We start from the raw sequence: 26460 nt of genomic DNA on the forward strand, positions 1-26460 counted from the left end.
ATACATGAGGAAGGAGAAAGGGTGCAAGGAAACACCAGAGGGAGAACAAGTGGGTCTAAGAGAAGCATGGTGCAGTGCAATACATGAGGAAGGGGAAAGGGTGCAAGGAAACACCAGAGGGATAACAAGTGGGTCTAAGAGAAGCATGGTGCAGTGCAATACATAAAAAGGGAGAAAGGGTGCAAGGAAACACCAGAGGGAGAACAAGTGGTTCTAAGAGAAGCATAGAGCAGTGCAATACATGAGGAAGGAGAAAGGGTGCAAGGAAACACCAGATGGAGAACAGGTGGGTCTAAGAGAAGCATGGAGCAGTGCACTACATGAGGAAGGAGAAAGGGTGCAAGGAAACACCAGAGGGAGAACAAGTGGATCTAAGAGAAGCATGGTGCAGTGCTATACATGAGGAAGGAGAAAGGGTGCAAAGAAACACCAGAGGGAGAACAAATGGGTCTAAGAGAAGCATGGAGCAGTGCAATACATGAGGAAGGAGAAAGGGTGCAAGGAAACACCAGAGGGAGAACAAGTGGGTCTAAGAGAAGCATGGTGCAGTGCAATACATGAGGAAGGAGAAAGGGTGCAATGAAACACCCGATGGAGAACAAGTGGGTCTAAGAGAAGCATGGTGCACTGCAATATATGACAAGGGAAAAAGGGTGCAAGGAAACACCAGAGGGAGAACAAGTGGGTCTAAGAGAAGCATGGTGCAGTGCAATACATGAGGAAGGAGAAAGGGTGCAAGGAAACACCAGATGGAGAACAAGTGGGTCTAAGAGAAGCATGGTGCAGTGCAATACATGAGGAAAGAGAAAGAGTGCAAGGAAACACCAGAGGGAGAACAAGTGGGTCTAAGAGAAGCATGGAGCAGTGCACTACATGAGGAAGGAGAAAGGGTGCAAGGAAACACCAGATGGAGAACAGGTGGGTCTAAGAGAAGCATGGAGCAGTGCAATACATGAGGAAGGAGAAAGGGTGCAAGGAAACACCAGAGGGAGAACAGGTGGGTCTAAGAGAAGCATGGTGCAGTGCAATACATGAGGAAGGAGAAAGGGTGCAAGGAAACACCAGATGGAGAACAGGTGGGTCTAAGAGAAGCATGTGCAGTGCAACACATGAGGAAGGAGAAAGGGTGCAACGAAACACCAGATGGAGAACAGGTGGGTCTAAGAGAAGCATGGAGCAGTGTAATACATGAGGAAAGAGAAAGGGTGCAAGGAAACACCAGAGGGAGAACAAGTGGGTCTAAGAGAAGCGTGGTGCAGTGCAATACATGAGGAAGAAGAAAGGGTGCAAGGAAACACCAGCGGGAGAACAAGTGGGTCTAAGAGAAGCATGGTGGAGTGCAATGCATGAGGAATGAGAAAGGGTGCAAGGAAACACCAGAGGGAGAACAAGGGGGTCTAGGAGAAGCATGGTGCAGTGCAATGCATGAGGAAGGAGAAAAGGTGCAAGGAAACACCAGAGGGAGAACAAGTGGGTCAAAGAGAAGCATGGTGCAGTGCAATACATGAAGAAGGGGAGAGGGTGCAAGGAAACACCAGATGGAGAACAGGTTGGTCTAAGAGAAGCATGGTGCAGTGCAATACATGAGGAAGATGAAAGGGTGCAAGGAAACACCAGATGGAGAACAGGTGGGTCTAAGAGAAGCATGGTGCAGTGCAATACATGAGGAAGGAGAAAGGTTGCAAGGAAACACCAGATGGCGAACAGGTGGGTCTAAGAGAAGCATGGTGCAGTGCAATACATGAGGAAGGAGAAAGGGTGCAAGGAAACACCAGATGGAGAACAGGTGGGTCTAAGAGAAGCATGAAGCAGTGCAATACATGAGGAAGGAGAAAGGGTGCAAGGAAACACCAGATGGAGAACAGGTGAGTCTAAGAGAAGCATGGAGCAGTGCAATACACAAGGAAGGAGAAAGGGTGCAAGGAAACACCAGAGGGAGAACAGTTGGGTCTAAGAGAAGCATGGTGCAGTGCAATACATGAGGAAGGAGAAAGGGTGCAAGGAAACACCAGATGGAGAACAGGTGGGTCTAAGAGAAGAATGGTGCAGTGCAATACATGAGGAAGGAGAAAGGGTGCAAGGAAACACCAGATGGAGAACAGGTGGGTCTAAGAGAAGCATGGAGCAGTGCACTACATGAGGAAGGAGAAAGGGTGCAAGGAAACACCAGAGGGAGAACAAGTGGATCTAAGAGAAGCATGGTGCAGTGCTATACACGAGGAAGGAGAAAGGGTGCAATGAAACACCAGAGGGAGAACAAGTGGGTCTAAGAGAAGCATGGTGCAGTGCAATACATGAGGAAGGAGAAAGGGTGCAATGAAACACCCGATGGAGAACAAGTGGGTCTAAGAGAAGCATGGTGCAGTGCAATATATGACAAGGGAAAAAGGGTGCAAGGAAACACCAGAGGGAGAACAAGTGGGTCTAAGAGAAGCATGGTGCAGTGCAATACATGTGGAAGAAGAAAGTGTGCAAGGAAACACCAGAGGGAGAACAAGTGGGTCTAAGAGGAGCATGGTGCAGTGCAATACATGAGGAAAGAGAAAGGGTGCAAGGAAACACCAGAGGGAGAACAAGTGGGTCTAAGAGAAGCATGGTGGAGTGCAATGCACGAGGAAGGAGAAAGTGTGCAAGGAAACACCAGAGGGAGAACAAGGGGGTCTAGGAGAAGCATGGTGCAGTGCAATGCATGAGGAAGGAGAAAAGGTGCAAGGAAACACCAGAGGGAGAACAAGTGGGTCAAAGAGAAGCATGGTGCAGTGCAATACATGAAGAAGGAGAGAGGGTGCAAGGAAACACCAAATGGAGAACAGGTTGGTCTAAGAGAAGCATGGTGCAGTGCAATACATGAGGAAGGAGAAAGGGTGCAAGGAAACACCAGATGGAGAACAGGTGGGTCTAAGAGAAGCATGGTGCAGTGCAATACATGAGGAAGGAGAAAGGGTGCAAGGAAACACCGGATGGAGAACAGGTGGGTCTAAGAGAAGCATGGTGCAGTGCAATACATGAGGAAGGAGAAAGGTTGCAAGGAAACACCAGATGGAGAACAGGTGGGTCTAAGAGAAGCATGGAGCAGTGCACTACATGAGGAAGGAGAAAGGGTGCAAGGAAACACCAGATGGAGAACAGGTGGGTCTAAGAGAAGCATGGTGCAGTGCAATACATGAAGAAGGAGAGAGGGTGCAAGGAAACACCAGAGGGAGAACAAGTGGGTCTAAGAGAAGCATGGTGCAGTGCAATACATGAGGAAGAAGAAAGGGTGCAAGGAAACACCAGAGGGAGAACAAGTGGGTCTAAGAGAAGCATGGTGCAGTGCAGTACATGAGGAAAGAGAAAGGGTGCAAGGAAACACCAGAGGGAGAACAGGTGGGTCTAAGAGAAGCATGGTGGAGTGCAATGCATGAGGAATGAGAAAGGGTGCAAGGAAACACCAGAGGGAGAACAAGGGGGTCTAGGAGAAGCATGGTGCAGTGCAATGCATGAGGAAGGAGAAAAGGTGCAAGGAAACACCAGAGGGAGAACAAGTGGGTCAAAGAGAAGCATGGTGCAGTGCAATACATGAAGAAGGGGAGAGGGTGCAAGGAAACACCAGATGGAGAACAGGTTGGTCTAAGAGAAGCATGGTGCAGTGCAATACATGAGGAAGATGAAAGGGTGCAAGGAAACACCAGATGGAGAACAGGTGGGTCTAAGAGAAGCATGGTGCAGTGCAATACATGAGGAAGGAGAAAGGGTGCAAGGAAACACCAGATGGAGAACAGGTGGGTCTAAGAGAAGCATGGTGCAGTGCAATACATGAGGAAGGAGAAAGGGTGCAAGGAAACACCAGATGGAGAACAGGTGGGTCTAAGAGAAGCATGAAGCAGTGCAATACATGAGGAAGGAGAAAGGGTGCAAGGAAACACCAGATGGAGAACAGGTGAGTCTAAGAGAAGCATGGAGCAGTGCAATACACGAGGAAGGAGAAAGGGTGCAAGGAAACACCAGAGGGAGAACAGGTGGGTCTAAGAGAAGCATGGTGCAGTGCAATACACGAGGAAGGAGAAAGGGTGCAAGGAAACACCAGATGGAGAACAGGTGGGTCTAAGAGAAGCATGGTGCAGTGCAATACACGAGGAAGGAGAAAGGGTGCAAGGAAACACCAGATGGAGAACAGGTGGGTCTAAGAGAAGCATGGAGCAGTGCACTACATGAGGAAGGAGAAAGGGTGCAAGGAAACACCAGAGGGAGAACAAGTGGATCTAAGAGAAGCATGGTGCAGTGCTATACATGAGGAAGGAGAAAGGGTGCAATGAAACACCAGAGGGAGAACAAATGGGTCTAAGAGAAGCATGGAGCAGTTCAATACATGAGGAAGGAGAAAGGGTGCAAGGAAACACCAGAGGGAGAACAAGTGGGTCTAAGAGAAGCATGGTGCAGTGCAATACATGAGGAAGGAGAAAGGGTGCAATGAAACACCCGATGGAGAACAAGTGGGTCTAAGAGAAGCATGGTGCAGTGCAATATATGACAAGGGAAAAAGTGTGCAAGGAAACACCAGAGGGAGAACAAGTGGGTCTAAGAGGAGCATGGTGCAGTGCAGTACATGAGGAAGGAGAAAGGGTGCAAGGAAACACCAGATGGAGAACAAGTGGGTCTAAGAGAAGCATGGTGCAGTGCAATACATGAGGAAAGAGAAAGGGTGCAAGGAAACACCAAATGGAGAACAAGGGGGTCTAGGAGAAGCATGGTGCAGTGCAATGCATGAGGAAGGAGAAAAGGTGCAAGGAAACACCAGAGGGAGAACAAGTGGGTCAAAGAGAAGCATGGTGCAGTGCAATACATGAAGAAGGAGAGAGGGTGCAAGGAAACACCAAATGGAGAACAGGTTGGTCTAAGAGAAGCATGGAGCAGTGCACTACATGAGGAAGGAGAAAGGGTGCAAGGAAACACCAGATGGAGAACAGGTGGGTCTAAGAGAAGCATGGAGCAGTGCAATACATGAGGAAGGAGAAAGGGTGCAAGGAAACACCAGAGGGAGAACAGGTGGGTCTAAGAGAAGCATGGTGCAGTGCAATACATGAGGAAGGAGAAAGGGTGCAAGGAAACACCAGATGGAGAACAGGTGGGTCTAAGAGAAGCATGGTGCAGTGCAATACATGAGGAAGGTGAAAGGGTGCAAGGAAACACCAGATGGAGAACAGGTGGGTCTAAGAGAAGCATGGTGCAGTGCAATACATGAGGAAGGAGAAAGGTTGCAAGGAAACACCAGATGGAGAACAGGTGGGTCTAAGAGAAGCATGGAGCAGTGCTATACACGAGGAAGGAGAAAGGGTGCAATGAAACACCAGAGGGAGAACAAGTGGGTCTAAGAGAAGCATGGTGCAGTGCAATACATGAGGAAGGAGAAAGGGTGCAATGAAACACCCGATGGAGAACAAGTGGGTCTAAGAGAAGCATGGTGCAGTGCAATATATGACAAGGGAAAAAGGGTGCAAGGAAACACCAGAGGGAGAACAAGTGGGTCTAAGAGAAGCATGGTGCAGTGCAATACATGAGGAAGAAGAAAGGGTGCAAGGAAACACCAGAGGGAGAACAAGTGGGTCTAAGAGGAGCATGGTGCAGTGCAATACATGAGGAAAGAGAAAGGGTGCAAGGAAACACCAGAGGGAGAACAAGTGGGTCTAAGAGAAGCATGGTGGAGTGCAATGCACGAGGAAGGAGAAAGTGTGCAAGGAAACACCAGAGGGAGAACAAGGGGGTCTAGGAGAAGCATGGTGCAGTGCAATGCATGAGGAAGGAGAAAAGGTGCAAGGAAACACCAGAGGGAGAACAAGTGGGTCAAAGAGAAGCATGGTGCAGTGCAATACATGAAGAAGGAGAGAGGGTGCAAGGAAACACCAAATGGAGAACAGGTTGGTCTAAGAGAAGCATGGTGCAGTGCAATACATGAGGAAGGAGAAAGGGTGCAAGGAAACACCAGATGGAGAACAGGTGGGTCTAAGAGAAGCATGGTGCAGTGCAATACATGAGGAAGGAGAAAGGGTGCAAGGAAACACCGGATGGAGAACAGGTGGGTCTAAGAGAAGCATGGTGCAGTGCAATACATGAGGAAGGAGAAAGGTTGCAAGGAAACACCAGATGGAGAACAGGTGGGTCTAAGAGAAGCATGGAGCAGTGCACTACATGAGGAAGGAGAAAGGGTGCAAGGAAACACCAGATGGAGAACAGGTGGGTCTAAGAGAAGCATGGTGCAGTGCAATACATGAAGAAGGAGAGAGGGTGCAAGGAAACACCAGAGGGAGAACAAGTGGGTCTAAGAGAAGCATGGTGCAGTGCAATACATGAGGAAGAAGAAAGGGTGCAAGGAAACACCAGAGGGAGAACAAGTGGGTCTAAGAGAAGCATGGTGCAGTGCAGTACATGAGGAAAGAGAAAGGGTGCAAGGAAACACCAGAGGGAGAACAGGTGGGTCTAAGAGAAGCATGGTGGAGTGCAATGCATGAGGAATGAGAAAGGGTGCAAGGAAACACCAGAGGGAGAACAAGGGGGTCTAGGAGAAGCATGGTGCAGTGCAATGCATGAGGAAGGAGAAAAGGTGCAAGGAAACACCAGAGGGAGAACAAGTGGGTCAAAGAGAAGCATGGTGCAGTGCAATACATGAAGAAGGGGAGAGGGTGCAAGGAAACACCAGATGGAGAACAGGTTGGTCTAAGAGAAGCATGGTGCAGTGCAATACATGAGGAAGATGAAAGGGTGCAAGGAAACACCAGATGGAGAACAGGTGGGTCTAAGAGAAGCATGGTGCAGTGCAATACATGAGGAAGGAGAAAGGGTGCAAGGAAACACCAGATGGAGAACAGGTGGGTCTAAGAGAAGCATGGTGCAGTGCAATACATGAGGAAGGAGAAAGGGTGCAAGGAAACACCAGATGGAGAACAGGTGGGTCTAAGAGAAGCATGAAGCAGTGCAATACATGAGGAAGGAGAAAGGGTGCAAGGAAACACCAGATGGAGAACAGGTGAGTCTAAGAGAAGCATGGAGCAGTGCAATACACGAGGAAGGAGAAAGGGTGCAAGGAAACACCAGAGGGAGAACAGGTGGGTCTAAGAGAAGCATGGTGCAGTGCAATACACGAGGAAGGAGAAAGGGTGCAAGGAAACACCAGATGGAGAACAGGTGGGTCTAAGAGAAGCATGGTGCAGTGCAATACACGAGGAAGGAGAAAGGGTGCAAGGAAACACCAGATGGAGAACAGGTGGGTCTAAGAGAAGCATGGAGCAGTGCACTACATGAGGAAGGAGAAAGGGTGCAAGGAAACACCAGAGGGAGAACAAGTGGATCTAAGAGAAGCATGGTGCAGTGCTATACATGAGGAAGGAGAAAGGGTGCAATGAAACACCAGAGGGAGAACAAATGGGTCTAAGAGAAGCATGGAGCAGTTCAATACATGAGGAAGGAGAAAGGGTGCAAGGAAACACCAGAGGGAGAACAAGTGGGTCTAAGAGAAGCATGGTGCAGTGCAATACATGAGGAAGGAGAAAGGGTGCAATGAAACACCCGATGGAGAACAAGTGGGTCTAAGAGAAGCATGGTGCAGTGCAATATATGACAAGGGAAAAAGGGTGCAAGGAAACACCAGAGGGAGAACAAGTGGGTCTAAGAGAAGCATGGTGCAGTGCAGTACATGAGGAAGGAGAAAGGGTGCAAGGAAACACCAGATGGAGAACAAGTGGGTCTAAGAGAAGCATGGTGCAGTGCAATACATGAGGAAAGAGAAAGAGTGCAAGGAAACACCAGAGGGAGAACAAGTGGGTCTAAGAGAAGCATGGTGCAGTGCAATACATGAGGAAGAAGAAAGGGTGCAAGGAAACACCAGAGGGAGAACAAGTGGGTCTAAGAGGAGCATGGTGCAGTGCAATACATGAGGAAAGAGAAAGGGTGCAAGGAAACACCAGAGGGAGAACAAGTGGGTCTAAGAGAAGCATGGTGGAGTGCAATGCACGAGGAAGGAGAAAGGGTGCAAGGAAACACCAGAGGGAGAACAAGGGGGTCTAGGAGAAGCATGGTGCAGTGCAATGCATGAGGAAGGAGAAAAGGTGCAAGGAAACACCAGAGGGAGAACAAGTGGGTCAAAGAGAAGCATGGTGCAGTGCAATACATGAAGAAGGAGAGAGGGTGCAAGGAAACACCAAATGGAGAACAGGTTGGTCTAAGAGAAGCATGGAGCAGTGCACTACATGAGGAAGGAGAAAGGGTGCAAGGAAACACCAGATGGAGAACAGGTGGGTCTAAGAGAAGCATGGAGCAGTGCAATACATGAGGAAGGAGAAAGGGTGCAAGGAAACACCAGAGGGAGAACAGGTGGGTCTAAGAGAAGCATGGTGCAGTGCAATACATGAGGAAGGAGAAAGGGTGCAAGGAAACACCAGATGGAGAACAGGTGGGTCTAAGAGAAGCATGGTGCAGTGCAATACATGAGGAAGGTGAAAGGGTGCAAGGAAACACCAGATGGAGAACAGGTGGGTCTAAGAGAAGCATGGTGCAGTGCAATACATGAGGAAGGAGAAAGGTTGCAAGGAAACACCAGATGGAGAACAGGTGGGTCTAAGAGAAGCATGGAGCAGTGCACTACATGAGGAAGGAGAAAGGGTGCAAGGAAACACCAGATGGAGAACAGGTGGGTCTAAGAGAAGCATGGTGCAGTGCAATACATGAGGAAGGAGAAAGGGTGCAAGGAAACACCAGATGGAGAACAGGTGGGTCTAAGAGAAGCATGGTGCAGTGCAATACATGAGGAAGGAGAAAGGGTGCAAGGAAACACCAGATGGAGAACAGGTGGGTCTAAGAGAAGCATGGAGCAGTGCAATACATGAGGAAGGAGAAAGGGTGCAAGGAAACACCAGATGGAGAACAGGTGGGTCTAAGAGAAGCATGGAGCAGTGCAATACATGAGGAAGGAGAAAGGGTGCAAGGAAACACCAGAGGGAGAACAGGTGGGTCTAAGAGAAGCATGGTGCAGTGCAATACATGAGGAAGGAGAAAGGGTGCAAGGAAACACCAGATGGAGAACAGGTGGGTCTAAGAGAAGCATGGTGCAGTGCAATACATGAGGAAGGAGAAAGGGTGCAGAAACACCAGATGGAGAATAGGTGGGTCTAAGAGAAGCATGGAGCAGTGTAATACATGAGGAAAGAGAAAGGGTGCAAGGAAACACCAGAGGGAGAACAAGTGGGTCTAAGAGAAGCATGGTGCAGTGCAATACATGAGGAAGAAGAAAGGGTGCAAGGAAACACCAGAGGGAGAACAAGTGGGTCTAAGAGAAGCATGGTGCAGTGCAGTACATGAGGAAAGAGAAAGGGTGCAAGGAAACACCAGAGGGAGAACAGGTGGGCCTAAGAGAAGCATGGTGGAGTGCAATGCATGAGGAATGAGAAAGGGTGCAAGGAAACACCAGAGGGAGAACAAGGGGGTCTAGGAGAAGCATGGTGCAGTGCAATGCATGAGGAAGGAGAAAAGGTGCAAGGAAACACCAGAGGGAGAACAAGTGGGTCAAAGAGAAGCATGGTGCAGTGCAATACATGAAGAAGGGGAGAGGGTGCAAGGAAACACCAGATGGAGAACAGGTTGGTCTAAGAGAAGCATGGTGCAGTGCAATACATGAGGAAGGTGAAAGGGTGCAAGGAAACACCAGATGGAGAACAGGTGGGTCTAAGAGAAGCATGGTGCAGTGCAATACATGAGGAAGGAGAAAGGTTGCAAGGAAACACCAGATGGAGAACAGGTGGGTCTAAGAGAAGCATGGTGCAGTGCAATACATGAGGAAGGAGAAAGGGTGCAAGGAAACACCAGATGGAGAACAGGTGGGTCTAAGAGAAGCATGGAGCAGTGCAATACATGAGGAAGGAGAAAGGGTGCAAGGAAACACCAGAGGGAGAACAGGTGTGTCTAAGAGAAGCATGGTGCAGTGCAATACATGAGGAAGGAGAAAGGGTGCAAGGAAACACCAGATGGAGAACAGGTGGGTCTAAGAGAAGCATGGTGCAGTGCAATACATGAGGAAGGAGAAAGGGTGCAAGGAAACACCAGATGGAGAACAGGTGGGTCTAAGAGAAGCATGGTGCAGTGCAATACATGAGGAAGGAGAAAGGGTGCAAGGAAACACCAGATGGAGAACAGGTGGGTCTAAGAGAAGCATGGAGCAGTGCAATACATGAGGAAGGAGAAAGGGTGCAAGGAAACACCAGATGGAGAACAGGTGGGTCTAAGAGAAGCATGGAGCAGTGCAATACATGAGGAAGGAGAAAGGGTGCAAGGAAACACCAGAGGGAGAACAGGTGGGTCTAAGAGAAGCATGGTGCAGTGCAATACATGAGGAAGGAGAAAGGGTGCAAGGAAACACCAGATGGAGAACAGGTGGGTCTAAGAGAAGCATGGTGCAGTGCAATACATGAGGAAGGAGAAAGGGTGCAGAAACACCAGATGGAGAATAGGTGGGTCTAAGAGAAGCATGGAGCAGTGTAATACATGAGGAAAGAGAAAGGGTGCAAGGAAACACCAGAGGGAGAACAAGTGGGTCTAAGAGAAGCATGGTGCAGTGCAATACATGAGGAAGAAGAAAGGGTGCAAGGAAACACCAGAGGGAGAACAAGTGGGTCTAAGAGAAGCATGGTGCAGTGCAGTACATGAGGAAAGAGAAAGGGTGCAAGGAAACACCAGAGGGAGAACAGGTGGGCCTAAGAGAAGCATGGTGGAGTGCAATGCATGAGGAATGAGAAAGGGTGCAAGGAAACACCAGAGGGAGAACAAGGGGGTCTAGGAGAAGCATGGTGCAGTGCAATGCATGAGGAAGGAGAAAAGGTGCAAGGAAACACCAGAGGGAGAACAAGTGGGTCAAAGAGAAGCATGGTGCAGTGCAATACATGAAGAAGGGGAGAGGGTGCAAGGAAACACCAGATGGAGAACAGGTTGGTCTAAGAGAAGCATGGTGCAGTGCAATACATGAGGAAGGTGAAAGGGTGCAAGGAAACACCAGATGGAGAACAGGTGGGTCTAAGAGAAGCATGGTGCAGTGCAATACATGAGGAAGGAGAAAGGTTGCAAGGAAACACCAGATGGAGAACAGGTGGGTCTAAGAGAAGCATGGTGCAGTGCAATACATGAGGAAGGAGAAAGGGTGCAAGGAAACACCAGATGGAGAACAGGTGGGTCTAAGAGAAGCATGGAGCAGTGCAATACATGAGGAAGGAGAAAGGGTGCAAGGAAACACCAGAGGGAGAACAGGTGTGTCTAAGAGAAGCATGGTGCAGTGCAATACATGAGGAAGGAGAAAGGGTGCAAGGAAACACCAGATGGAGAACAGGTGGGTCAGAGAAGCATGGTGCAGTGCAATACATGAGGAAGGAGAAAGGGTGCAACGAAACACCAGATGGAGAACAGGTGGGTCTAAGAGAAGCATGGAGCAGTGCAATACATGAGGAAGGAGAAAGGGTGCAAGGAAACACCAGAGGGAGAACAAGTGGGTCTAAGAGAAGCATGGTGCAGTGCAATACATGAGGAAGTAGAAAGGGTGCAATGAAACACCAGAGGGAGAACAAATGGGTCTAAGAGAAGCATGGAGCAGTGCAATACCTGAGGAAGGAGAAAGGGTGTAAGGAAACACCAGAGGGAGAACAAGTGGGTCTAAGAGAAGCATGATGCAGTGCAATACATGACAAGGGAGAAAGGGTGCAAGGAAACACCAGAGGGAGAACAAGTGGGTCTAAGAGAAGCATGGTGCAGTGCAATACATGAGGAAGGGGAAAGGGTGCAAGGAAACACCAGATGGAGAACAAGTGGGTCTAAGAGAAGCATGGTGCAGTGCAATACATGAAGAAGGAGAGAGGGTGCAAGGAAACACCAGAGGGAGAACAAGTGGGTCTAAGAGAGGCATGGTGCAGTGCAATACATGAGGAAGGAGAGAGGGTGCTAGGAAAAACCAGAGGGAGAATAAGTGGGTCTAAGAGAAGCATGGTGCAGTGCAATACATGAGGAAGGAGAAAGGGCGCAATGAAACACCAGAGGGAGAACAAGTGGGTCTAAGAGAAACATGGTGGAGTGCAATGCATGAGGAATGAGAAAGGGTGCAAGGAAACACCAGAGGGAGAACAAGGGGGTCTAGGAGAAGCATGGTGCAGTGCAATGCATGACAAGGGAGAAAGGGTGCAAGGAAACACCAGAGGGAGAACAAGTGGGTCTAAGAGAAGCATGGTGCAGTGCAATACATGAGGAAGGAGAAAGGGTGCAAGGAAACACCAGATGGAGAACAAGTGGGTCTAAGAGAAGCATGGTGCAGTGCAATACATGAAGAAGGAGAGAGGGTGCAAGGAAACACCAGAGGGAGAACAAGTGGGTCTAAGAGAGGCATGGTGCAGTGCAATACATGAGGAAGGAGAGAGGGTGCTAGGAAAAACCAGAGGGAGAATAAGTGGGTCTAAGAGAAGCATGGTGCAGTGCAGTACATGAGGAAAGAGAAAGGGTGCAAGGAAACACCAGAGGGAGAACAGGTGGGTCTAAGAGAAGCATGGTGGAGTGCAATGCATGAGGAATGAGAAAGGGTGCAAGGAAACACCAAAGGGAGAACAAGGGGGTCTAGGAGAAGCATGGTGCAGTGCAATGCATGAGGAAGGAGAAAAGGTGCAAGGAAACACCAGAGGGAGAACAAGTGGGTCAAAGAGAAGCATGGTGCAGTGCAATACATGAAGAAGAGGAGAGGGTGCAAGGAAACACCAGATGGAGAACAGGTTGGTCTAAGAGAAGCATGGTGCAGTGCAATACATGAGGAAGATGAAAGGGTGCAAGGAAACACCAGATGGAGAACAGGTGGGTCTAAGAGAAGCATGGTGCAGTGCAATACATGAGGAAGGAGAAAGGGTGCAAGGAAACACCAGATGGAGAACAGGTGGGTCTAAGAGAAGCATGGTGCAGTGCAATACATGAGGAAGGAGAAAGGGTGCAAGGAAACACCAGATGGAGAACAGGTGGGTCTAAGAGAAGCATGAAGCAGTGCAATACATGAGGAAGGAGAAAGGGTGCAAGGAAACACCAGATGGAGAACAGGTGAGTCTAAGAGAAGCATGGAGCAGTGCAATACACGAGGAAGGAGAAAGGGTGCAAGGAAACACCAGAGGGAGAACAGGTGGGTCTAAGAGAAGCATGGTGCAGTGCAATACACGAGGAAGGAGAAAGGGTGCAAGGAAACACCAGATGGAGAACAGGTGGGTCTAAGAGAAGCATGGTGCAGTGCAATACACGAGGAAGGAGAAAGGGTGCAAGGAAACACCAGATGGAGAACAGGTGGGTCTAAGAGAAGCATGGAGCAGTGCACTACATGAGGAAGGAGAAAGGGTGCAAGGAAACACCAGAGGGAGAACAAGTGGATCTAAGAGAAGCATGGTGCAGTGCTATACATGAGGAAGGAGAAAGGGTGCAATGAAACACCAGAGGGAGAACAAATGGGTCTAAGAGAAGCATGGAGCAGTTCAATACATGAGGAAGGAGAAAGGGTGCAAGGAAACACCAGAGGGAGAACAAGTGGGTCTAAGAGAAGCATGGTGCAGTGCAATACATGAGGAAGGAGAAAGGGTGCAATGAAACACCCGATGGAGAACAAGTGGGTCTAAGAGAAGCATGGTGCAGTGCAATATATGACAAGGGAAAAAGGGTGCAAGGAAACACCAGAGGGAGAACAAGTGGGTCTAAGAGAAGCATGGTGCAGTGCAGTACATGAGGAAGGAGAAAGGGTGCAAGGAAACACCAGATGGAGAACAAGTGGGTCTAAGAGAAGCATGGTGCAGTGCAATACATGAGGAAAGAGAAAGAGTGCAAGGAAACACCAGAGGGAGAACAAGTGGGTCTAAGAGAAGCATGACGCAGTGCTATACATGAGGAAGGAGAAAGGGTGCAATGAAACACCAGAGGGAGAACAAATGGGTCTAAGAGAAGCATGGAGCAGTTCAATACATGAGGAAGGAGAAAGGGTGCAAGGAAACACCAGAGGGAGAACAAGTGGGTCTAAGAGAAGCATGGAGCAGTGCAATACATGAGGAAGGAGAAAGGGTGCAAGGAAACACCAGAGGGAGAACAGGTGGGTCTAAGAGAAGCATGGTGCAGTGCAATACATGAGGAAGGAGAAAGGGTGCAAGGAAACACCAGATGGAGAACAGGTGGGTCTAAGAGAAGCATGGTGCAGTGCAATACATGAGGAAGGAGAAAGGGTGCAACGAAACACCAGATGGAGAATAGGTGGGTCTAAGAGAAGCATGGAGCAGTGTAATACATGAGGAAAGAGAAAGGGTGCAAGGAAACACCAGAGGGAGAACACGTGGGTCTAAGAGAAGCATGGTGCAGTGCAATACATGAGGAAGAAGAAAGGGTGCAAGGAAACACCAGAGGGAGAACAAGTGGGTCTAAGAGAAGCATGGTGCAGTGCAGTACATGAGGAAAGAGAAAGGGTGCAAGGAAACACCAGAGGGAGAACAGGTGGGCCTAAGAGAAGCATGGTGGAGTGCAATGCATGAGGAATGAGAAAGGGTGCAAGGAAACACCAGAGGGAGAACAAGGGGGTCTAGGAGAAGCATGGTGCAGTGCAATGCATGAGGAAGGAGAAAAGGTGCAAGGAAACACCAGAGGGAGAACAAGTGGGTCAAAGAGAAGCATGGTGCAGTGCAATACATGAAGAAGGGGAGAGGGTGCAAGGAAACACCAGATGGAGAACAGGTTGGTCTAAGAGAAGCATGGTGCAGTGCGATACATGAGGAAGGTGAAAGGGTGCAAGGAAACACCAGATGGAGAACAGGTGGGTCTAAGAGAAGCATGGTGCAGTGCAATACATGAGGAAGGAGAAAGGTTGCAAGGAAACACCAGATGGAGAACAGGTGGGTCTAAGAGAAGCATGGTGCAGTGCAATACATGAGGAAGGAGAAAGGGTGCAAGGAAACACCAGATGGAGAACAGGTGGGTCTAAGAGAAGCATGGAGCAGTGCAATACATGAGGAAGGAGAAAGGGTGCAAGGAAACACCAGAGGGAGAACAGGTGGGTCTAAGAGAAGCATGGTGCAGTGCAATACATGAGGAAGGAGAAAGGGTGCAAGGAAACACCAGATGGAGAACAGGTGGGTCAGAGAAGCATGGTGCAGTGCAATACATGAGGAAGGAGAAAGGGTGCAACGAAACACCAGATGGAGAACAGGTGGGTCTAAGAGAAGCATGGAGCAGTGCAATACATGAGGAAGGAGAAAGGGTGCAAGGAAACACCAGAGGGAGAACAAGTGGGTCTAAGAGAAGCATGGTGCAGTGCAATACATGAGGAAGTAGAAAGGGTGCAATGAAACACCAGAGGGAGAACAAATGGGTCTAAGAGAAGCATGGAGCAGTGCAATACCTGAGGAAGGAGAAAGGGTGTAAGGAAACACCAGAGGGAGAACAAGTGGGTCTAAGAGAAGCATGATGCAGTGCAATACATGACAAGGGAGAAAGGGTGCAAGGAAACACCAGAGGGAGAACAAGTGGGTCTAAGAGAAGCATGGTGCAGTGCAATACATGAGGAAGGGGAAAGGGTGCAAGGAAACACCAGATGGAGAACAAGTGGGTCTAAGAGAAGCATGGTGCAGTGCAATACATGAAGAAGGAGAGAGGGTGCAAGGAAACACCAGAGGGAGAACAAGTGGGTCTAAGAGAGGCATGGTGCAGTGCAATACATGAGGAAGGAGAGAGGGTGCTAGGAAAAACCAGAGGGAGAATAAGTGGGTCTAAGAGAAGCATGGTGCAGTGCAATACATGAGGAAGGAGAAAGGGCGCAATGAAACACCAGAGGGAGAACAAGTGGGTCTAAGAGAAACATGGTGGAGTGCAATGCATGAGGAATGAGAAAGGGTGCAAGGAAACACCAGAGGGAGAACAAGGGGGTCTAGGAGAAGCATGGTGCAGTGCAATGCATGACAAGGGAGAAAGGGTGCAAGGAAACACCAGAGGGAGAACAAGTGGGTCTAAGAGAAGCATGGTGCAGTGCAATACATGAGGAAGGAGAAAGGGTGCAAGGAAACACCAGATGGAGAACAAGTGGGTCTAAGAGAAGCATGGTGCAGTGCAATACATGAAGAAGGAGAGAGGGTGCAAGGAAACACCAGAGGGAGAACAAGTGGGTCTAAGAGAGGCATGGTGCAGTGCAATACATGAGGAAGGAGAGAGGGTGCTAGGAAAAACCAGAGGGAGAATAAGTGGGTCTAAGAGAAGCATGGTGCAGTGCAGTACATGAGGAAAGAGAAAGGGTTCAAGGAAACACCAGAGGGAGAACAGGTGGGTCTAAGAGAAGCATGGTGGAGTGCAATGCATGAGGAATGAGAAAGGGTGCAAGGAAACACCAGAGGGAGAACAAGGGGGTCTAGGAGAAGCATGGTGCAGTGCAATGCATGAGGAAGGAGAAAAGGTGCAAGGAAACACCAGAGGGAGAACAAGTGGGTCAAAGAGAAGCATGGTGCAGTGCAATACATGAAGAAGGGGAGAGGGTGCAAGGAAACACCAGATGGAGAACAGGTTGGTCTAAGAGAAGCATGGTGCAGTGCAATACATGAGGAAGATGAAAGGGTGCAAGGAAACACCAGATGGAGAACAGGTGGGTCTAAGAGAAGCATGGTGCAGTGCAATACATGAGGAAGGAGAAAGGGTGCAAGGAAACACCAGATGGAGAACAGGTGGGTCTAAGAGAAGCATGGTGCAGTGCAATACATGAGGAAGGAGAAAGGGTGCAAGGAAACACCAGATGGAGAACAGGTGGGTCTAAGAGAAGCATGAAGCAGTGCAATACATGAGGAAGGAGAAAGGGTGCAAGGAAACACCAGATGGAGAACAGGTGAGTCTAAGAGAAGCATGGAGCAGTGCAATACACGAGGAAGGAGAAAGGGTGCAAGGAAACACCAGAGGGAGAACAGGTGGGTCTAAGAGAAGCATGGTGCAGTGCAATACACGAGGAAGGAGAAAGGGTGCAAGGAAACACCAGATGGAGAACAGGTGGGTCTAAGAGAAGCATGGTGCAGTGCAATACACGAGGAAGGAGAAAGGGTGCAAGGAAACACCAGATGGAGAACAGGTGGGTCTAAGAGAAGCATGGAGCAGTGCACTACATGAGGAAGGAGAAAGGGTGCAAGGAAACACCAGAGGGAGAACAAGTGGATCTAAGAGAAGCATGGTGCAGTGCTATACATGAGGAAGGAGAAAGGGTGCAATGAAACACCAGAGGGAGAACAAATGGGTCTAAGAGAAGCATGGAGCAGTTCAATACATGAGGAAGGAGAAAGGGTGCAAGGAAACACCAGAGGGAGAACAAGTGGGTCTAAGAGAAGCATGGTGCAGTGCAATACATGAGGAAGGAGAAAGGGTGCAATGAAACACCCGATGGAGAACAAGTGGGTCTAAGAGAAGCATGGTGCAGTGCAATATATGACAAGGGAAAAAGGGTGCAAGGAAACACCAGAGGGAGAACAAGTGGGTCTAAGAGAAGCATGGTGCAGTGCAGTACATGAGGAAGGAGAAAGGGTGCAAGGAAACACCAGATGGAGAACAAGTGGGTCTAAGAGAAGCATGGTGCAGTGCAATACATGAGGAAAGAGAAAGAGTGCAAGGAAACACCAGAGGGAGAACAAGTGGGTCTAAGAGAAGCATGGTGCAGTGCAATACATGAGGAAGAAGAAAGGGTGCAAGGAAACACCAGAGGGAGAACAAGTGGCTCTAAGAGGAGCATGGTGCAGTGCAATACATGAGGAAAGAGAAAGGGTGCAAGGAAACACCAGAGGGAGAAAAAGTGGGTCTAAGAGAAGCATGGTGGAGTGCAATGCACGAGGAAGGAGAAAGGGTGCAAGGAAACACCAGAGGGAGAACAAGGGGGTCTAGGAGAAGCATGGTGCAGTGCAATGCATGAGGAAGGAGAAAAGGTGCAAGGAAACACCAGAGGGAGAACAAGTGGGTCAAAGAGAAGCATGGTGCAGTGCAATACATGAAGAAGGAGAGAGGGTGCAAGGAAACACCAAATGGAGAACAGGTTGGTCTAAGAGAAGCATGGAGCAGTGCACTACATGAGGAAGGAGAAAGGGTGCAAGGAAACACCAGATGGAGAACAGGTGGGTCTAAGAGAAGCATGGAGCAGTGCAATACATGAGGAAGGAGAAAGGGTGCAAGGAAACACCAGAGGGAGAACAGGTGGGTCTAAGAGAAGCATGGTGCAGTGCAATACATGAGGAAGGAGAAAGGGTGCAAGGAAACACCAGATGGAGAACAGGTGGGTCTAAGAGAAGCATGGTGCAGTGCAATACATGAGGAAGGTGAAAGGGTGCAAGGAAACACCAGATGGAGAACAGGTGGGTCTAAGAGAAGCATGGTGCAGTGCAACACATGAGGAAGGAGAAAGGTTGCAAGGAAACACCAGATGGAGAACAGGTGGGTCTAAGAGAAGCATGGAGCAGTGCTATACACGAGGAAGGAGAAAGGGTGCAATGAAACACCAGAGGGAGAACAAGTGGGTCTAAGAGAAGCATGGTGCAGTGCAATACATGAGGAAGGAGAAAGGGTGCAATGAAACACCCGATGGAGAACAAGTGGGTCTAAGAGAAGCATGGTGCAGTGCAATATATGACAAGGGAAAAAGGGTGCAAGGAAACACCAGAGGGAGAACAAGTGGGTCTAAGAGAAGCATGGTGCAGTGCAATACATGAGGAAGAAGAAAGGGTGCAAGGAAACACCAGAGGGAGAACAAGTGGGTCTCAGAGGAGCATGGTGCAGTGCAATACATGAGGAAAGAGAAAGGGTGCAAGGAAACACCAGAGGGAGAACAAGTGGGTCTAAGAGAAGCATGGTGGAGTGCAATGCACGAGGAAGGAGAAAGTGTGCAAGGAAACACCAGAGGGAGAACAAGGGGGTCTAGGAGAAGCATGGTGCAGTGCAATGCATGAGGAAGGAGAAAAGGTGCAAGGAAACACCAGAGGGAGAACAAGTGGGTCAAAGAGAAGCATGGTGCAGTGCAATACATGAAGAAGGAGAGAGGGTGCAAGGAAACACCAAATGGAGAACAGGTTGGTCTAAGAGAAGCATGGTGCAGTGCAATACATGAGGAAGGAGAAAGGGTGCAAGGAAACACCAGATGGAGAACAGGTGGGTCTAAGAGAAGCATGGTGCAGTGCAATACATGAGGAAGGAGAAAGGGTGCAAGGAAACACCGGATGGAGAACAGGTGGGTCTAAGAGAAGCATGGTGCAGTGCAATACATGAGGAAGGAGAAAGGTTGCAAGGAAACACCAGATGGAGAACAGGTGGGTCTAAGAGAAGCATGGAGCAGTGCACTACATGAGGAAGGAGAAAGGGTGCAAGGAAACACCAGATGGAGAACAGGTGGGTCTAAGAGAAGCATGGTGCAGTGCAATACATGAAGAAGGAGAGAGGGTGCAAGGAAACACCAGAGGGAGAACAAGTGGGTCTAAGAGAAGCATGGTGCAGTGCAATACATGAGGAAGAAGAAAGGGTGCAAGGAAACACCAGAGGGAGAACAAGTGGGTCTAAGAGAAGCATGGTGCATTGCAGTACATGAGGAAAGAGAAAGGGTGCAAGGAAACACCAGAGGGAGAACAGGTGGGTCTAAGAGAAGCATGGTGGAGTGCAATGCATGAGGAATGAGAAAGGGTGCAAGGAAACACCAGAGGGAGAACAAGGGGGTCTAAGAGAAGCATGGAGCAGTGCAATACATGAGGAAGGAGAAAGGGTGTAAGGAAACACCAGAGGGAGAACAAGTGGGTCTAAGAGAAGCATGGTGCAGTGCAATACATGAAAAGGGAGAAAGGGTGCAAGGAATCACCAGAGGGAGAACAAGTGGGTCTAAGAGAAGCATGGTGCAGTGCAATACATGAGGAAGGAGAAAGGGTGCAATGAAACACCAGAGGGAGAACAAGTGGGTCTAAGAGAAGCATGGAGCAGTGCAATACATGAGGAAGGAGAAAGGGTGCAAGGAAACACCAGAGGGAGAACAAGTGGGTCAGTGCAATACATGAGGAAGGAGAAAGGGTGCAAGGAAACACCAGATGGAGAACAAGTGGGTCTAAGAGAAGCATGGTGCAGTGCAATACATGAGGAAGGAGAAAGGGTGCAAGGAAACACCAGATGGAGAACAAGTGGGTCTAAGAGAGGCATGGTGCAGTGCAATACACGAAGAAGGAGAGAGGGTGCAAGGAAACACCAGAGGGAGAACAAGTGGGTCTAAGAGAAACATGGAGCAGTGCAATACATGAGGAAGGAGAAAAGGCGCAAGGAAACACCAGAGGGAGAACAGGTGGGTCTAAGAGAAACATGGAGCAGTGCAATACATGAGGAAGGAGAAAAGGCGCAAGGAAACACCAGAGGGAGAACAGGTGGGTCTAAGAGAAGCATGGTGCAGTGCAATACATGAGGAAGGAGAAAGGGCGCAAGGAAACACCAGATGGAGAACAGGTGGGTCTAAGAGAAGCATGGTGCAGTGCAATACATGAGGAAGGAGAAAGGGTGCAAGGAAACACCAGATGGAGAACAGGTGGGTCTAAGAGAAGCTTGGTGCAGTGCAATACATGAGGAAGGAGAAAGGGTGCAAGGAAACACCACATGGAGAACAGGTGGGTCTAAGAGAAGCTTGGTGCAGTGCAATACATGAGGAAGGAGAAAGGGTGCAAGGAAACACCAGATGGAGAACAGGTGGGTCTAAGAGAAGCATGGAGCAGTGCAATACATGAGGAAGGAGAAAGGGTGCAAGGAAACACCAGATGGAGAACAGGTGGGTCTAAGAGAAGCATGGTGCAGTGCAATACATGAGGAAGGAGAAATGGTGCAAGGAAACACCAGATGGAGAACAGGTGGGTCTAAGAGAAGCATGGAGCAGTGCAATACATGAGGAAGGAGAAAGGGTGCAAGGAAACACCAGAGGGAGAACAAGTGGGTCTAAGAGAAGCATGGTGCAGTGCAATACATGAGGAAGGAGAAAGGGTGCAATGAAACACCAGAGGGAGAACAAATGGGTCTAAGAGAAGCATAGAGCAGTGCAATACATGAGGAAGGAGAAAGGGTGCAAGGAAACACCAGAGGGAGAACAAGTGGGTCTAAGAGAAGCATGGTGCAGTGCAATACATGAGGAAGGAGAAAGGGTGCAAGGAAACACCAGAGGGAGAACAAATGGGTCTAAGAGAAGCATGGAGCAGTGCAATACATGAGGAAGGAGAAAGGGTGCAAGGAAACACCAGAGGGAGAACAAGTGGGTCTAAGAGAAGCATGGTGCAGTGCAATACATGAGGAAGGAGAAAGGGTGCAAGGAAACGCCCGAGGGAGAACAAGTGGGTCTAAGAGAAGCATGGTGCAGTGCAATACATGAGGAATGAGAAAGGGTGCAAGGAAGCACCAGAGGGAGAACAAGTGGGTCTAAGAGAAGCATGGTGCAGTGCAATACATGAAAAGGGAGAAAGGGTGCAAGGAAACACCAGAGGGAGAACAAGTGGGTCTAAGAGAAGCATGGAGCAGTGCAATACATGAGGAAGGAGAAAGGGTGTAAGGAAACACCAGAGGGAGAACAAGTGGGTCTAAGAGAAGCATGGTGCAGTGCAATACATGAAAAGGGAGAAAGGGTGCAAGGAAACACCAGATGGAGAACAGGCGGGTCTAAGAGAAGCATGGTGCAGTGCAATACATGAGGAAGGAGAAAGGGTGCAAGGAAACACCAGATGGAGAACAGGCGGGTCTAAGAGAAGCATGGTGCAGTGCAATACATGAGGAAGGAGAAAGGGTGCAAGGAAACACCAGAGGGAGAACAAGTGGGTCTAAGAGAAGCATGGTGCAGTGCAATACATGAGGAAGGGGAAAGGGTGCAAGGAAACACCAGAGGGATAACAAGTGGGTCTAAGAGAAGCATGGTGCAGTGCAATACATAAAAAGGGAGAAAGGGTGCAAGGAAACACCAGAGGGAGAACAAGTGGTTCTAAGAGAAGCATAGAGCAGTGCAATACATGAGGAAGGAGAAAGGGTGCAAGGAAACACCAGATGGAGAACAGGTGGGTCTAAGAGAAGCATGGAGCAGTGCACTACATGAGGAAGGAGAAAGGGTGCAAGGAAACACCAGAGGGAGAACAAGTGGATCTAAGAGAAGCATGGTGCAGTGCTATACATGAGGAAGGAGAAAGGGTGCAAAGAAACACCAGAGGGAGAACAAATGGGTCTAAGAGAAGCATGGAGCAGTGCAATACATGAGGAAGGAGAAAGGGTGCAAGGAAACACCAGAGGGAGAACAAGTGGGTCTAAGAGAAGCATGGTGCAGTGCAATACATGAGGAAGGAGAAAGGGTGCAATGAAACACCCGATGGAGAACAAGTGGGTCTAAGAGAAGCATGGTGCAGTGCAATATATGACAAGGGAAAAAGGGTGCAAGGAAACACCAGAGGGAGAACAAGTGGGTCTAAGAGAAGCATGGTGCAGTGCAATACATGAGGAAGGAGAAAGGGTGCAAGGAAACACCAGATGGAGAACAAGTGGGTCTAAGAGAAGCATGGTGCAGTGCAATACATGAGGAAAGAGAAAGAGTGCAAGGAAACACCAGAGGGAGAACAAGTGGGTCTAAGAGAAGCATGGAGCAGTGCACTACATGAGGAAGGAGAAAGGGTGCAAGGAAACACCAGATGGAGAACAGGTGGGTCTAAGAGAAGCATGGAGCAGTGCAATACATGAGGAAGGAGAAAGGGTGCAAGGAAACACCAGAGGGAGAACAGGTGGGTCTAAGAGAAGCATGGTGCAGTGCAATACATGAGGAAGGAGAAAGGGTGCAAGGAAACACCAGATGGAGAACAGGTGGGTCTAAGAGAAGCATGTGCAGTGCAACACATGAGGAAGGAGAAAGGGTGCAACGAAACACCAGATGGAGAACAGGTGGGTCTAAGAGAAGCATGGAGCAGTGTAATACATGAGGAAAGAGAAAGGGTGCAAGGAAACACCAGAGGGAGAACAAGTGGGTCTAAGAGAAGCGTGGTGCAGTGCAATACATGTGGAAGAAGAAAGGGTGCAAGGAAACACCAGCGGGAGAACAAGTGGGTCTAAGAGAAGCATGGTGGAGTGCAATGCATGAGGAATGAGAAAGGGTGCAAGGAAACACCAGAGGGAGAACAAGGGGGTCTAGGAGAAGCATGGTGCAGTGCAATGCATGAGGAAGGAGAAAAGGTGCAAGGAAACACCAGAGGGAGAACAAGTGGGTCAAAGAGAAGCATGGTGCAGTGCAATACATGAAGAAGGGGAGAGGGTGCAAGGAAACACCAGATGGAGAACAGGTTGGTCTAAGAGAAGCATGGTGCAGTGCAATACATGAGGAAGATGAAAGGGTGCAAGGAAACACCAGATGGAGAACAGGTGGGTCTAAGAGAAGCATGGTGCAGTGCAATACATGAGGAAGGAGAAAGGTTGCAAGGAAACACCAGATGGAGAACAGGTGGGTCTAAGAGAAGCATGGTGCAGTGCAATACATGAGGAAGGAGAAAGGGTGCAAGGAAACACCAGATGGAGAACAGGTGGGTCTAAGAGAAGCATGAAGCAGTGCAATACATGAGGAAGGAGAAAGGGTGCAAGGAAACACCAGATGGAGAACAGGTGAATCTAAGAGAAGCATGGAGCAGTGCAATACACAAGGAAGGAGAAAGGGTGCAAGGAAACACCAGAGGGAGAACAGGTGGGTCTAAGAGAAGCATGGTGCAGTGCAATACATGAGGAAGGAGAAAGGGTGCAAGGAAACACCAGATGGAGAACAGGTGGGTCTAAGAGAAGAATGGTGCAGTGCAATACATGAGGAAGGAGAAAGGGTGCAAGGAAACACCAGATGGAGAACAGGTGGGTCTAAGAGAAGCATGGAGCAGTGCACTACATGAGGAAGGAGAAAGGGTGCAAGGAAACACCAGAGGGAGAACAAGTGGATCTAAGAGAAGCATGGTGCAGTGCTATACACGAGGAAGGAGAAAGGGTGCAATGAAACACCAGAGGGAGAACAAGTGGGACTAAGAGAAGCATGGTGCAGTGCAATACATGAGGAAGGAGAAAGGGTGCAATGAAACACCCGATGGAGAACAAGTGGGTCTAAGAGAAGCATGGTGCAGTGCAATATATGACAAGGGAAAAAGGGTGCAAGGAAACACCAGAGGGAGAACAAGTGGGTCTAAGAGAAGCATGGTGCAGTGCAATACATGTGGAAGAAGAAAGGGTGCAAGGAAACACCAGAGGGAGAACAAGTGGGTCTAAGAGGAGCATGGTGCAGTGCAATACATGAGGAAAGAGAAAGGGTGCAAGGAAACACCAGAGGGAGAACAAGTGGGTCTAAGAGAAGCATGGTGGAGTGCAATGCACGAGGAAGGAGAAAGTGTGCAAGGAAACACCAGAGGGAGAACAAGGGGGTCTAGGAGAAGCATGGTGCAGTGCAATGCATGAGGAAGGAGAAAAGGTGCAAGGAAACACCAGAGGGAGAACAAGTGGGTCAAAGAGAAGCATGGTGCAGTGCAATACATGAAGAAGGAGAGAGGGTGCAAGGAAACACCAAATGGAGAACAGGTTGGTCTAAGAGAAGCATGGTGCAGTGCAATACATGAGGAAGGAGAAAGGGTGCAAGGAAACACCAGATGGAGAACAGGTGGGTCTAAGAGAAGCATGGTGCAGTGCAATACATGAGGAAGGAGAAAGGGTGCAAGGAAACACCGGATGGAGAACAGGTGGGTCTAAGAGAAGCATGGTGCAGTGCAATACATGAGGAAGGAGAAAGGTTGCAAGGAAACACCAGATGGAGAACAGGTGGGTCTAAGAGAAGCATGGAGCAGTGCACTACATGAGGAAGGAGAAAGGGTGCAAGGAAACACCAGATGGAGAACAGGTGGGTCTAAGAGAAGCATGGTGCAGTGCAATACATGAAGAAGGAGAGAGGGTGCAAGGAAACACCAGAGGGAGAACAAGTGGGTCTAAGAGAAGCATGGTGCAGTGCAATACATGAGGAAGAAGAAAGGGTGCAAGGAAACACCAGAGGGAGAACAAGTGGGTCTAAGAGAAGCATGGTGCAGTGCAGTACATGAGGAAAGAGAAAGGGTGCAAGGAAACACCAGAGGGAGAACAGGTGGGTCTAAGAGAAGCATGGTGGAGTGCAATGCATGAGGAATGAGAAAGGGTGCAAGGAAACACCAGAGGGAGAACAAGGGGGTCTAGGAGAAGCATGGTGCAGTGCAATGCATGAGGAAGGAGAAAAGGTGCAAGGAAACACCAGAGGGAGAACAAGTGGGTCAAAGAGAAGCATGGTGCAGTGCAATACATGAAGAAGGGGAAAGGGTGCAAGGAAACACCAGATGGAGAACAGGTTGGTCTAAGAGAAGCATGGTGCAGTGCAATACATGAGGAAGATGAAAGGGTGCAAGGAAACACCAGATGGAGAACAGGTGGGTCTAAGAGAAGCATGGTGCAGTGCAATACATGAGGAAGGAGAAAGGGTGCAAGGAAACACCAGATGGAGAACAGGTGGGTCTAAGAGAAGCATGGTGCGGTGCAATACATGAGGAAGGAGAAAGGGTGCAAGGAAACACCAGATGGAGAACAGGTGGGTCTAAGAGAAGCATGAAGCAGTGCAATACATGAGGAAGGAGAAAGGGTGCAAGGAAACACCAGATGGAGAACAGGTGAGTCTAAGAGAAGCATGGAGCAGTGCAATACACGAGGAAGGAGAAAGGGTGCAAGGAAACACCAGAGGGAGAACAGGTGGGTCTAAGAGAAGCATGGTGCAGTGCAATACACGAGGAAGGAGAAAGGGTGCAAGGAAACACCAGATGGAGAACAGGTGGGTCTAAGAGAAGCATGGTGCAGTGCAATACACGAGGAAGGAGAAAGGGTGCAAGGAAACACCAGATGGAGAACAGGTGGGTCTAAGAGAAGCATGGAGCAGTGCACTACATGAGGAAGGAGAAAGGGTGCAAGGAAACACCAGAGGGAGAACAAGTGGATCTAAGAGAAGCATGGTGCAGTGCTATACATGAGGAAGGAGAAAGGGTGCAATGAAACACCAGAGGGAGAACAAATGGGTCTAAGAGAAGCATGGAGCAGTTCAATACATGAGGAAGGAGAAAGGGTGCAAGGAAACACCAGAGGGAGAACAAGTGGGTCTAAGAGAAGCATGGTGCAGTGCAATACATGAGGAAGGAGAAAGGGTGCAATGAAACACCCGATGGAGAACAAGTGGGTCTAAGAGAAGCATGGTGCAGTGCAATATATGACAAGGGAAAAAGGGTGCAAGGAAACACCAGAGGGAGAACAAGTGGGTCTAAGAGGAGCATGGTGCAGTGCAGTACATGAGGAAGGAGAAAGGGTGCAAGGAAACACCAGATGGAGAACAAGTGGGTCTAAGAGAAGCATGGTGCAGTGCAATACATGAGGAAAGAGAAAGAG

The sequence above is a fragment of the Ambystoma mexicanum genome, chromosome 12, assembly GCF_040938575.1.
Source record: "Ambystoma mexicanum isolate Mex_15411 chromosome 12, UKY_AmexF1_1, whole genome shotgun sequence".
NCBI classification, from domain to species: Eukaryota; Metazoa; Chordata; class Amphibia; order Caudata; family Ambystomatidae; genus Ambystoma; species Ambystoma mexicanum.